Consider the following 12,531-nt stretch of genomic DNA (forward strand, 5'->3'; position numbering starts at 1 on the left):
GGTGGCTCATGCCTGCAATCCCAGCATTTTGGGGGGCTGAAACGGGCAGATCACCTGAGGTTAAGATTTCGAGACCAGCCTGGCCAACATGGTGAAACCCTGTCTCTACTAAAAATACAAAAAAATTAGCCAGGTGTGGTGGTGGGCACCTGTAATCCCAGCTACTCCGGAGGCTGAGTCAGAGAATTGCTTGGAGCCTGGAGGCAGTGATTTCAGTGAGCCAAGATTGTGCCGTTGCATTCCAACCTGGGCAACAAGAGGGAAACTCCATCTCAAAAAGGAAAAAAGGAAACATGCACATAAGAAGACTGAGGAAAATGTTGCAGATACTTCACAGAGAACTATCGTGAAGAAATTATTTAAAATTAAAAAAAAATTAGTAGGTGATACATGCACGTGGTAAATCAAATAATAGAAAAGCTTATGATAAAAAAGCACTACCAGCCTTATGTGCTTTTTTTACCATTCTTAGTCCTTCATCCAGAAGTGTTCTCTTTTAATCATTATTTAGTTCAAGTACTTCCAAAAATGTGTGTATATTTATTTATGTATATGCTTATATTTGTAATACTCTACATATAGTATATATATTTATGTGTACTTATATACTCTGTAGTGTATATGTGTGTTTATAAAATAATAGAAGTAATCACTGGAATGTGATTACACTTTCAGTTCTGGATTTATTGATTTTGAAAATCTATTAATTCCTAGGTATAAACACAGATTTCATGTACTTACACTACTACTTCTTCTCTTTCCTACATGCATGGAGGTAAAGGCAAATAACATTATTTAACTCATGGTTCTTTGTATGCTTTCATAATTATGTACATATCCCAATTTAAGTTATGATTAATTAATTCAGGAGTTGGTACCTTTGGATAAAGTTTTAATATAGTCATGTTGATTTAAAGGTGTTGTGTATATATGCTCAGTATACTTATTAAGGCTTTTCAGGAAAGGATGTGGAACCTAGAAACACTTCACAAGTATCCTGATTATGTTGCGAAGGAGATGTAGAATAGTAAACATAATTATGATTAAATTTGAGCTTTTGAAAGGACCTTCTAGTTAAAAATACAAGGAAGAATATATAAAGAGGTGCTAAAACATAGTAATAATAACTTACTCTTGAGATGAGGGAAGAAAAATCTGTTTCCTTTCATTTATTTGGTTTTCTATTTTAGGACATTGGGATGCTTTTCTGTCCCTTTAGAGTGTGTGTTTCTATACTCGTTCATGCCTAGAATTAGAGTAAAACTGATCACTTCGAAATTTGTTTCCCAGGCTGGGCAAGGTGACTCACACCTGTAATGCTTACACTTTGGGAGGCTGATATAGACGGATTGCTTGAGCTCAGGAGTTCAAGACCAACATAAGCAATGTGGTGAAACCCCATCTCTACAAAAAATACAAAAGAATTAGCTGGGTCTGTCAGGGTCTGACCTGCAGATTCTGACCTCGCAATGGATGAACAAATTCACTGAAACACAAATCTCTGGGGGAAGAGTGGGCTGGAGGTCTGTGGCCACTCACAGACACTTCTGAGAGAGATAGCAGCCACAGCCCCGACCAGCTGGTGCTCTAGGCATTTGTTTAGTATAGATTTAATAACAGAGGCTCTGAGTCAACATACTTATGGATAATATTAAAGGCCAGATTCCCAGGCCTAAAGCAAACATCATTTGTGGGTGATATATCTGGTTGCCCTCCTCCAAGAGAGTCATGAAAGATCTTTCATGGCCCATGAAAGATTAAAATTTAGTCTTAGGACCACAAGAGTAAATAAGTTATTCAGATAAACTCCCCACGTTCCCTAGTTATTTGCTTTTATCAACTAAAGATAAATGGGATTAGGCTGCCTTCAACCAAAATTTCTACTGAAACTGTGCAGACCTCTCAGCCTTCCAAGAAGGTTCGTGACTGTATTCTATAATTTTGCAATCTTTCCAACCATCATGACCTATCTCCCACATTTCCCCCTTTTCTGTTTTTGGCATCAGGTGTTGTTGATTGAAGATTACAAATGTATGCAGCAGCAGTTCTGTCAGGCAAAGCGGTCATTGCTCTTATACCAGCTTTGCATCCGAGAAGTAGTAAATAACATAAGACAATCATGAGTATAATTAGCAACATTGTTTTCCAGTCAAAGAGTGACCCTGAGGAACGGGGGTCTAACCAGGAGAGATGATCTTGTACACCCTTCCATATGGCTGTTTGTTGGATGTGTAGATCTATGGTGTAAAGGGATTCTAAAATTTTAGTTTTAAGTTTTTTTATGTCTGCTGTTAAATTGTCATGAAAGGTTCCCCAGAGGTGTTGTTTCACCTCATCCCAACTATGTATTGATTGATTCCATGGTAGAGAAGTGACATAGATATGTTTTTATGTATCCAGTCACAGTTTAATCGATGTCAGAATGCTAGCACAACCTGTTGCTCTCCCACATATTCCAGGGCAACCTCAAGGGCTTGCAGACATGTAAGAATCTTTTGATCTATTCTGTGCTGCAAGAGAAGTTCATTAGATGCATTTCTGGCCAAATTATCTACAAAGGCAGCTATTTGTACTGATTCAGCAATGGATGCCACAGCAATGCTAGCTGTTGCCAGGATGACTGTGGCTGAGACTATAAAGGCTATTTAAGTGTAACTATGAATATTTTGTGTCTGACCTGGGACAGGGTACATTCTAATGTGGCAAGGGCAGAGGAACCTTGCCAGTCATATGTCAAATTGACTGGTAGGAATGCCTCAGGTTGTCTTAATACCATGACACTAGTAATATTAAAATTAGATATATTGTAATTAGTGATACATGAGGTGAACCAAGCCTGTTCCTCTACCTGGGTCATAAACGTGGAGCTTGGGAGTGTAATAGGAATACTGGTTCCCATAAGGAAAACATACGGATGGGTAGTGCAAATCAGACACTGATCAGTGTGATTATGAATAAAGGTTATAGTATAATTATAACCAAAATTATGCTGTGTCCCATGCCAGCTGTCAAGGGAGGTGCTGAGATGTCCCAGGTGCCATAGAGTGTCTTGGGGTGGCATGGACTTTAATTGGGGTCTGGGATATCTCATCCTCCGCATTGGCCCAAATCATAGAGGAATGGTATGTGGCTATGAAACTGTGATTGATGCCATGATAGATGAGGGTATTAGTAAGGCTGCCCTGCAAATGGCTGTGGGGGCTGCAGTTTAAGATGTCATAATTGCCTAACTGGAGGCCACAGGCCTGTGCCCCATGACAGACCTCCCAGCTAAAGTGAAATTACATTCTTGGCTTTGTCCTTTAGCACAGGAAGGAGTGTTAGGGAAAGCGGCATTGATTGTATTACATGGTTTGAGGCTACCTGCAGCTAAGGCTGTTAAGACATTTCCTTTTCCATAATGTAGCCATAATTGTGTTTGGGCAGGTACACAGTAAGGGTTGGAACTTTTGTAACTTACACACAGTGGGAGGATAGTGGAGTGATATGTAGTGTTACCTGGCACCTTAGTCCAGTGTGTGCCATTATTGAGGGACCCCACCAGGGGTAAATCTCTCCCTCCTAGCCAAGCAGTTATTATAGGCTGGGAAGGGGGTGTCTGCCCAGGTAACAGGGCAAAAGAAAGACATGTCTAAAATATGAGCCCAATAGAGTATAGCAGGTACAGGTTGCAGACAAAGCAAGAGCATAAAAAGGATCAATACCCTATGGGAGTTGGAATGTACAACAGAGAACATAGCAAGGAACAAATTATCTGGAGTGAATGGTGTCTGTGTCCGAAGCAGGATTCGCTTATCTTCTTGAGTTGTCTTCTTCAGCATCCCCCAGGTAATGTCCAGGGCATGTGTTGTCCGAGGAAACTGTATCCTCTGGGGTTGCGGGTCCTGTAGGGTCAGTTCCTTCATCTGTGGTATTGGGTTGGGTCCTAGATATGCCATGGTATAGTGTGATGCATCGTGCTGGAATCCCAAACAGGACCGCAGGGCATGTGAACACAAGCATATCCTCTTCCCCACGTTAGCAATTCATTTGGACCACACCATTCATTACTATTTACACCTTTCCATAAAACTGCAGGTTTTATGTCTTGAGAGGTTTTAGCAAAGTGCTTTTCTACAGCTGATTGAAATTTGTCATCTAAATTTTAAAAATTAAGGGTAAATAGGGCTTGTGCTAGTAGTGTTTCAGGGTCCTTACTCATACTCCCCCATTTTTGTTTTCTGAGCATATTTTTAAGGTGGGGTGGGCACGTTCTACTATGGCCTGTCCTTGGAAGTTATACAGGATGCCTGTGGAATGTTGACTGTTCCACATGTGACAAAATTGTTGAAATTGTGAGCTGGCATAAGCTGGACTGTTACCAGTTTTAATTTTTGTGGGCCGCCCCACAAATGCAAAAGTTAAAAGAAGATGTTTAATAACGTATCAAGTAGACTCTTCAGAAAGAGCATGTGCACTAACTAGACAAGTGTTGGTATCAACAGATACATGTACATATCTTAATTTTCCAAATTCAGGGGTGTGTGTAACGTCTGTTTGCCATACTGATTAGGTTCTAGTCATCTGGGGTTAACTCCTGTTGAAGGAAGGGATGTACCCATGAGCTGGCAATCTGGCATTACAGGATAATTTGTTTAGTCTTTGGGTAAGTTGAAATTGTTTAATTTTCTCCAGTTTTGGTGGAAAAATTGATGCAATTGTATGGCTTGGTCAAGCAGGATGTCATCACTTGTAGGTCTGCTTCTTCATTGCCATAAGCCAATGGCCAGGCAGTGAGCTGTGGGCTCGAATGTGTGTGATAAAAGTAGGATGTATGTGTTGATCCAGCAATTGCTGAACCCGAAGAAATAGTGCACACAGGGAGGGCTCGAGTGAGTTCTTTATCAGAGCTGTCTCAAGGTTCTGTATTAAAAATACAGAGTAAGCAGAGTCACTGACTATATTGATGGGCTGAGCAGAAAAAGTCTCCAATGCCAGTATCAGAGCTCCAATCTCAGCTCTCTGAGTGCTAGTAAATCCAGATTGAGTGAGTGAATAATGTGGTCTCCACCAGACTGCCGCTTTTCCATGTTTAACCAAACCGTCAGTAAATGGTGGTGAGATCACAGGAGTACGAGATAAGAACTGAAGGAGTTTGTCAGCAGGAAGGACATTTTCTATCTGTCCTGTGTAATCAGAGAGTGCTATTTCCACTCTCCATTGATAAGGTCAAGACTGTTTCGAATTGCTTTTTACTTAAAGGAATCCTGATGATATCAGGATCATAACCTAGCAACTGACTGTATCATCTGCGGCCTGAGTAGATTACTAATTAACTGAATATAAGGGGACAGCATTTTAGTCCTGGTATGTGAGCAAAAAACCCATTCTAGGAATCATTCTGGGACCATTTGTTCTGTTTACCCTGTAGGGGTGTGTTTGGTGGGAAAGACAAACAGCTGAACTGAATAGGGCAGATCTATGCTATCTAGCTGTTTGTGAGAAATGGCTTGTTCTATTTCCTCAATCTCTCTTTTAGCTGCAGGGGTCAAATATCTAGGAGAATCCAGAGCTGTATTGCCTTTTTTTTTTTTTTTTTCTGAGATGAAATCTCACTGTCACCCAGGCTGGAGTGCAGTGACATGATCTCAGCTCACTGCAACCTCAACCTCCCAGGTTCACTCGATTCTTCTGCCTCAGCCTCCTGAGTAGCTGGGAAGACAGGCACGCGCCACCACGCCCAGCTAATTTTTGTATTTTTAGTTGAGATGGAGTTTCACCATATTAGCCAGGTTGGTCTCAAACTCCTGACCTCGTGATTTGCCTTCCTCGGCCTCCCAGAGTGCTAGGATTACAGATGTGAGCCACTGCGCCCGGCCTGTATGCTTTTTAAGATAGAAAACAGGTTTCGTAACTTAACTGTACTAATCAAGGTGGGGTGGAGCCAGTTAACATCACCCAGAAATTTTTGATAATCATTTAAGGTATGTAAGTTGCGAGTATTTAACTTAACCTTTTGAGGCTTGGGAAGTAAGTATGTATCCAAGATATTTCCAAGGAGAGGACATTGGTACTTTTTCACATGTTATGAGTAAACCTCTTAACTGTGTCTTCTTTATGACAGTTGTATAAATTTAAAAGTACTGGCTCTACTGGGGCTACCAGTAAAATATCATCCATAAAATGAATAATGCAATTGAGAAATTCCTTTCTACTGGAGAGCAAAGCCAGATCTACCTAATACTGACACATAGAAAGATTCCTTGAGGCAGCACTTTCCAATGAAATCTGCAAGCTGGTCTTTCATCATTAATAGCTGGTAATATAAATGCAAATTTTTATCTGTCCTATTCTGCTAGAAAAATCATATAAAAACAGTCTTTCAAGTCAATAACAATTACGGGCCAGTCTTGAGCAATTGCCATGGGGGAAGGGAGCCCCAGTTGCAGAGGTCCCATAGGTTGTAATTTAGCATTAATGGCCCATAAGTCATGCAAAAGTCTCCATTTGCCAGAATTTTTAGGAATGATGAAAATTGGCAAATTCCAAGTTCTGGTTGAAGGTTCTACATGTGTAGCTTTTAATTGCTCGTCAGCTAATCCATGGGCTCTCAGTAATTTCTCTCCCTTCAGAGGCCACTGTTCTACCCAAATAGGATCTTCAAAGAGCCACATCGGGGTAAGGGGAGGGATATTAACAGTGGCCATTATTAGAAAGGGGTCTGCAGAGTGACCCCCACCATTGGGCTCATGGGTCCCATCCCCAAAGGTTAACAGGGATGGGCATGTTTAGAGGTTATATAACTTCCTTTCTCCCTTCTGAATTGCAGTATGTTTGGGGGCGTGTCATCTCCTTGGCTGTGTGTGCTTCCCCAATTCTGACAATTTTTTGTTCCTGACTAACATGAGGCCAAGTTTCTGGCTAGTTTTGATCACTTATGAAATGTCCACCACTGTGTCCAATAAGCCAGTAAAATTCTTATTTCCAATTTTTAAGGTAATCATGGGTCTCTGATCAGTGATTAATTGATTCCAGTATACTCCTGTGGCTCCTGTGCTTCTAAAACTTCCCTTTCCCCTTTCCTTTCCATGGGCACTGGGGACCCAATGTGGTAAAAATCAGTAACTGAGCTATTTTTGATCCAGGGGGAAGAATTTGCAGACCTTTACATTCCATCATAACCAGTATCTCACCTTGATAATCATGTCAGTTACCCCAGTGAGCACATTAATTCCTTTACTGGACAGGCTAGACTGCCCTAGGAGTAATCCCACTGTTCCTAGAGGCAATGGGGCCCAGATCCCAGTTGCAACCCTTTTAGGGTCTTCTCCTTCTTTTGGCAGTAGTTCATTGGGGCAGAGTAAGTCCAATCCTGTGCTCCCGGTGGTGGCTGCTCTGAGAGAGGACTATGGGGCTTTCCATCTGACCAAGGAAAGCCACTGGTGTTGCCCCACTTTGAAGCTGGGCCTGGGGTAAGCCCCTCATGAAGTTTCCCACCTGGTTACTTAAGGGATTTCCATTTTTATCAAATTTTGACCTCATTGATTTGCCCAATGTTTCCCCTTTTTACATCAGTGGCATACAGAAGGGGGTTCTTTCCTCTAGTTACCTTGGTTTCTACTCTGGGGGCATTCTCTATTCATATGACCTGGCTCTCTGCCTAGAAAACAATTTGGGTTTTTCTCCATTTTCATTTTTGGAGGCCTTAATGCCATAGCCAATATCTTGGCTTTGTGTGTCTCAGTTCCCACCAGCTGACATGCTCATATAAGCTCCCTGACTGTGGCTGCCTTTCCTCTGATTGCCTGCATTGCTTGCTGGCAATCTACATTAGCGTTTTCAAAAGCCAATTGCAACAAGAAGGTATCAGCAGCCTCGGCATGACTAATTTGTCTCTTAATTGCTTGGGTTAAACGATTAAAACTCAACAAATGGCTCCTGAGGCCCTTGTCAAACATTTACAAAAGATCCCTGCTGAAATTCCGCTTTCAGGAATTCTGTTCCAAGTCCTGAGAGTGCACAAAGACACTTGAGCATAGGCCTGGGGATCAAAATCTAGTTGTTGTACATTGGCATGGGGACCCCTCCCCTGGAGCACATCAGCTGTTATGTCTTGCCCAGCTGCCTGATACTGGTTGGCTTGTTTGCACAACTCATCATATTCTGCCTTCTGGAGGAGGTATTGGCTAGGCTTCAAAGTTGTTTCAGCTGACATTGACCAGTCCCATGGGGTCATGTGGAAGTGATCTGCGAAGGCCTCGATCATTCCTTTCCTAAATGGGCTAGCAGCTCTGTTTTCTTTAATGCTTTTTCTTAGCTCCTTATCAGCGTTAAAAGAAATGGGTTCGTGTACCTGATTGCCTTGTCAGTCTTGCATTACTGGGCAGGCTAAGAGCTCCCCTTCTAATGCCACTTGCTTAAGACAGGGTCCCGTAGCTGGACCATGTCTGTTGTCCGTTTTCCTGTTTATTGGAGGAGGAGGCTCAGGCAAGACCTTTGTTTTCTCTTTGTTATTTTGGTCCGGTGATACTGGGGCTGAGGGACTCGGGGATGATAAAGTAAGTGACAGTTCTTTTTCCTTCCCCTTTTTTAAGGCTCTTTTGTGTATAACAGGGCCAGAGCCATCCTAACTAGAGTCCATAACATTAGAGATGTTACTGGGACCTGCTGCCTTTGCACAAATTCCATTTGACCCAGCAATCCCATTACTGGGTATATATCCAAAGGATTATAAATCGTTCTACTATAAGGACACATGCAAACAAATGTTCATTGCAGCACAGTTTACAATAGCAAAGACCTAGAACCAACCCAAATGCCCATCGATGATAGACTGAACAGGGAAAATGTGGCACATATACACCATGGAATATTATGCAGCCATCAAAAATGATGAGTTTGTGTCCTTTGTAGGGACATGGATGAACCTGGAAACCATCATTCTCAGCAAACTGACACAAGAACAGAAATTCAAACACCACATGTTCTCATAGGCGGGTGTTGAACAATGAGAACACATGGACACAGGGAGGGGAGCATCACACACTGGGGTCTGTCGGGGGGAAATAGGGGAGGGACAGCAGGGGGTGGGGAGTTGGGGAGAAATGCCAGATACAAGTGATGGGGAGGAAGGCAGGAAATCACACTGACATGTGTGTACCTATGCAACAATCTTGCATGTTCTTCACATGTACCCCAAAACCTAAAATGCAATAAATAAATAAATAAATTAATTAATTAAAGAAAAAATATTTCTCCCTGCTTGTTCCTAGATCTCTAAATGTAATGTGACTTCTGCTGGGAAGCATGGATTATGGAAGACAACAGTTTGCTTTAGGTCCCTTAATTGAGCCTGTGAAACTGAGACTCTACTAGGTTTAAGCAGCTGTTTCAATACTTTTATATACTGCTTCTGTTAAGCTGATAACTGTTGTCCCATGATGAAACTCCAACCTGAACAATCGCCCCTCCCCGCGAACTTGGTAATCCCAAGCGGGTACCAGTGACTTACTGACTCACTGACTGTGCAGTCTCTTTTCACTTCCATTTTCGGGGGTTCTGTCGTGAGCCTCAGTCCATTACAGCTCTCCTCACAAGTGGGTACCAGCTGTCAGGGTCTGACCTGCAGACCCTGACCCAGCAACAGATGAACAAATTCACCCAAACACAAATCTCCAGTGAAGGAGTAGGCTGAGGGTCTGTGGCCACTCACAGACACTTCTGAGAGAGATAGCAGCCATGGCCCTGACCAGCTGGTGCTCTAGGCATTTATTTAGTATAGGTTTAATAACAGAGGCTCTGAGTCAACACATTTACGATTAAAGGCCAGGTTCCAAGGCCTAAAGCAAACACCATTTTTGGGTGATATATCTGGTCACCCTCCCCCAGAGAGAGCCATCCGGCCTATGAAAGATTAAAGTTTAGTTTTAGGACCACATAAGTAAATAAGTTATTCAGATAAACTCCCCCACATTCCCTAGTTATTTGCTTTTCTTTATCAACTAAAGGTAAAGGGGATTAGGCTGCCTTCAGCCGAAACTTCTATTGAAACTATGCAAACCTCTTGGCCTTCCAAGAGGGTTTGTGACTATATTCTAAAATTTTACAATCTTTTCAACCATCCTGACTGATCTCCCACGTGGGTGTGGTGGCAGGTGCCTGTAGCCCCAGCTACTCGGGGGGCTGAGGTAGGAGGATTGCTTGAACCCAGGAGGTTGAGGTGGCAGCGAGCTCAGATTGTGCCACTGTACAGCCAGCCAGCCTGGGTGACAAAGTGAGACCCTGTCTCAAAACATTAAAAAAAAATAACACACTGTGTCCCATTTGGCACAAATCATGTATCACTATTTGATCTTCTATAAAGCCAGTTAACAAATGGCATTGAACTGTGAAAAATTCCATGTTTCTTCTTTTTAAATGTGTCTTTATGATCTAGAAACTTGTAATTTTAATAAAATATTTCTATAATACTTCCTAAGTTTTAAATGAAAGGCTTTTGACAGGGCATGGTGGCTCACACTTTTAGTCCTACAGCACTTTGAGAGGCCAAGGTGAAAGGATTGCTTGATCCCAGGAGTTTGAGATCATCCTGAGCAACATAGTGAGATCATGTCTCTACAAAAAAAATTTAAAAATTAGCTAGGGTGTGATGGCGCATGCCTGTGGTCCCAGCTACTCCGTAGGCTGAGGTGGGCCTGGATGACAGAACAAGACCCTGTCTCAAAAAAACATAAAAATAAAAAATAAGTTTAAAAAAATTAAAGGCTTTCATACAGCACATTCAGAAGAGTGGCATTGTATTTTACTGTACTTAAATGAGTGTCTTAATCTTTCCTTAACTATCCCTTTACACTTCTGCCAGCCTCTGGATTTAGATTGCGTCTTCCATATAACTCAAAGGCTTTTCAAGTACTTCTTCTCAGTTTTCTTTCAAAGTAGGTCAGTTCAGATTTAATATCTAACTTGCAGATGGAAAATCTGAAGCACAGGAAAGTTAGGTAATTTACCAAAATTTTAATAATCAGTGGCAGAAGTTAAATAAAAACCAAGGTCTTCCAAAGTCTTGTCTATTGCTCTATCAGATGAGTAAAGGCTAATAGGAGACTATTATGTACTTTCCAGTTGGCTGTGCTTTTAGACATATAATTTAGGTAATTTAATTTGAAAACTGTAATTATCATTTGGTGATTGAAATGACTTATTCACAGTTTCTTTAAAAAAAAAAATGAGAGTTAGTGCAAACCCAAGAGCTCACAAAATTCCCCATACTAGTCTCTCTTATAAAGTGCTTGGCAGTGATGCATCTTATAGTGCAGGATATTGGAATAAGTTCATGATGGGAATGAAATTCAGCCTCAACAATCTTGCTCTGCTCATGTTTTTTAAATGTTAAAATGATCTTAATTGCAGAGATACTTCTTTCCCCTCAAAGAAACTGGCTATTGATCTTTTAAACAGAATGTTTAAGGAATGGTGTGAACTATACTTAATTTGGTAACATATTTAGTCCCAGATATCAGAGAGTCTTTGTAATCCAGAGTGACATTTTGCTGACTCTGATTTTAAAGCCTAAATGAGAGCTAAATATAGTTCCTATTATAACAACATTGTTAGCCCAGGGAAATGTTATTGGCAAAGGACTTCTCACTGTCCCTTAGATTATCACCTAGAAGAGCTTCCACATCTGCCTGTGATATGACCAGCCTCTTCTGCAGTTATGCTTTTTTTGGAGGAAGCATGGATCTATGCAGTCTAATATGTTTGACCCAAGAAACCAGTTACTTTTAGCTGTTCTTAGAGTGAGGCTGTTTAAGAAAAGAGATTTCCATTGTGGACAGAAGTTTTCATCTCAAGCTGAAAGTTCTTTACCACACCAACTTGATTGAAACAGGGCAAGATGAAATCAGCTGTGATACCTGGGGAATGCTGGGAGCTACCTCTTTTCCTTTAGGTTTCCCCCCTCCACCCCGTATTCGGGACCTGAGTTTGTACTTCTACGTTATGGAGATAGAGAGGCCTGTTCACAGTGCTGGAGCTCCTGTTGTGGCCTAGGTCTCAGACCCAAGTCCACTTGCTCTCTATGCTGTCTTGCCCCAACATGAGGACAAGGCTTTCTTCTTTCCATTTAGCCCCATTGGCACATGAAGTCACGTAGGAGAAATATAAGTCTCAGAAGAACCCATTTAAGGGCTTAGACTTTTGTACCTGTTTGAGTTGAGGTTCTATTCAGCCAAATTTCTAGATGGTTGTTGACTCCATCTCCGTTCCTTCTTAGGGCTTTTTGAGAGCTTCCCATTTTTTTCAGCTGATCTTTAGTAACCTTTAGTGATTAATATTCTGTTACAGATTATAAATGTAATATTCTATTACATTTTTGAAAACAGTAATGCTCTGGGTACTATGAACTGTTTGCTTTTAGTTGGTATGGAGGAAGTAAACTGTCCCATAACAGATATGTGCAAAGCTTATAATAAGCTTCCATCAAGGCACAGTTCTCTTTTAACTGAAATTACCACTACCACCAAACCTGAAATATCCAAAGAATCTCCTTAA

General features: G+C 41.4%; 1 protein-coding gene across 1 annotated transcript in view; it reads left to right on the top strand.

The window, feature by feature from the left end:
- Positions 1-12,531, top strand: part of MRPS35 (mitochondrial ribosomal protein S35) — a 51,134-nt gene that overhangs the window by 10,145 nt on the left and 28,458 nt on the right. The window lies entirely within an intron of this gene.

Source organism: Aotus nancymaae, unplaced genomic scaffold (assembly GCF_030222135.1).
Source record: "Aotus nancymaae isolate 86718 unplaced genomic scaffold, 86718_ANA_hifiasm-v0.15.2.pri h1tg000016l, whole genome shotgun sequence".
NCBI classification, from domain to species: Eukaryota; Metazoa; Chordata; class Mammalia; order Primates; family Aotidae; genus Aotus; species Aotus nancymaae.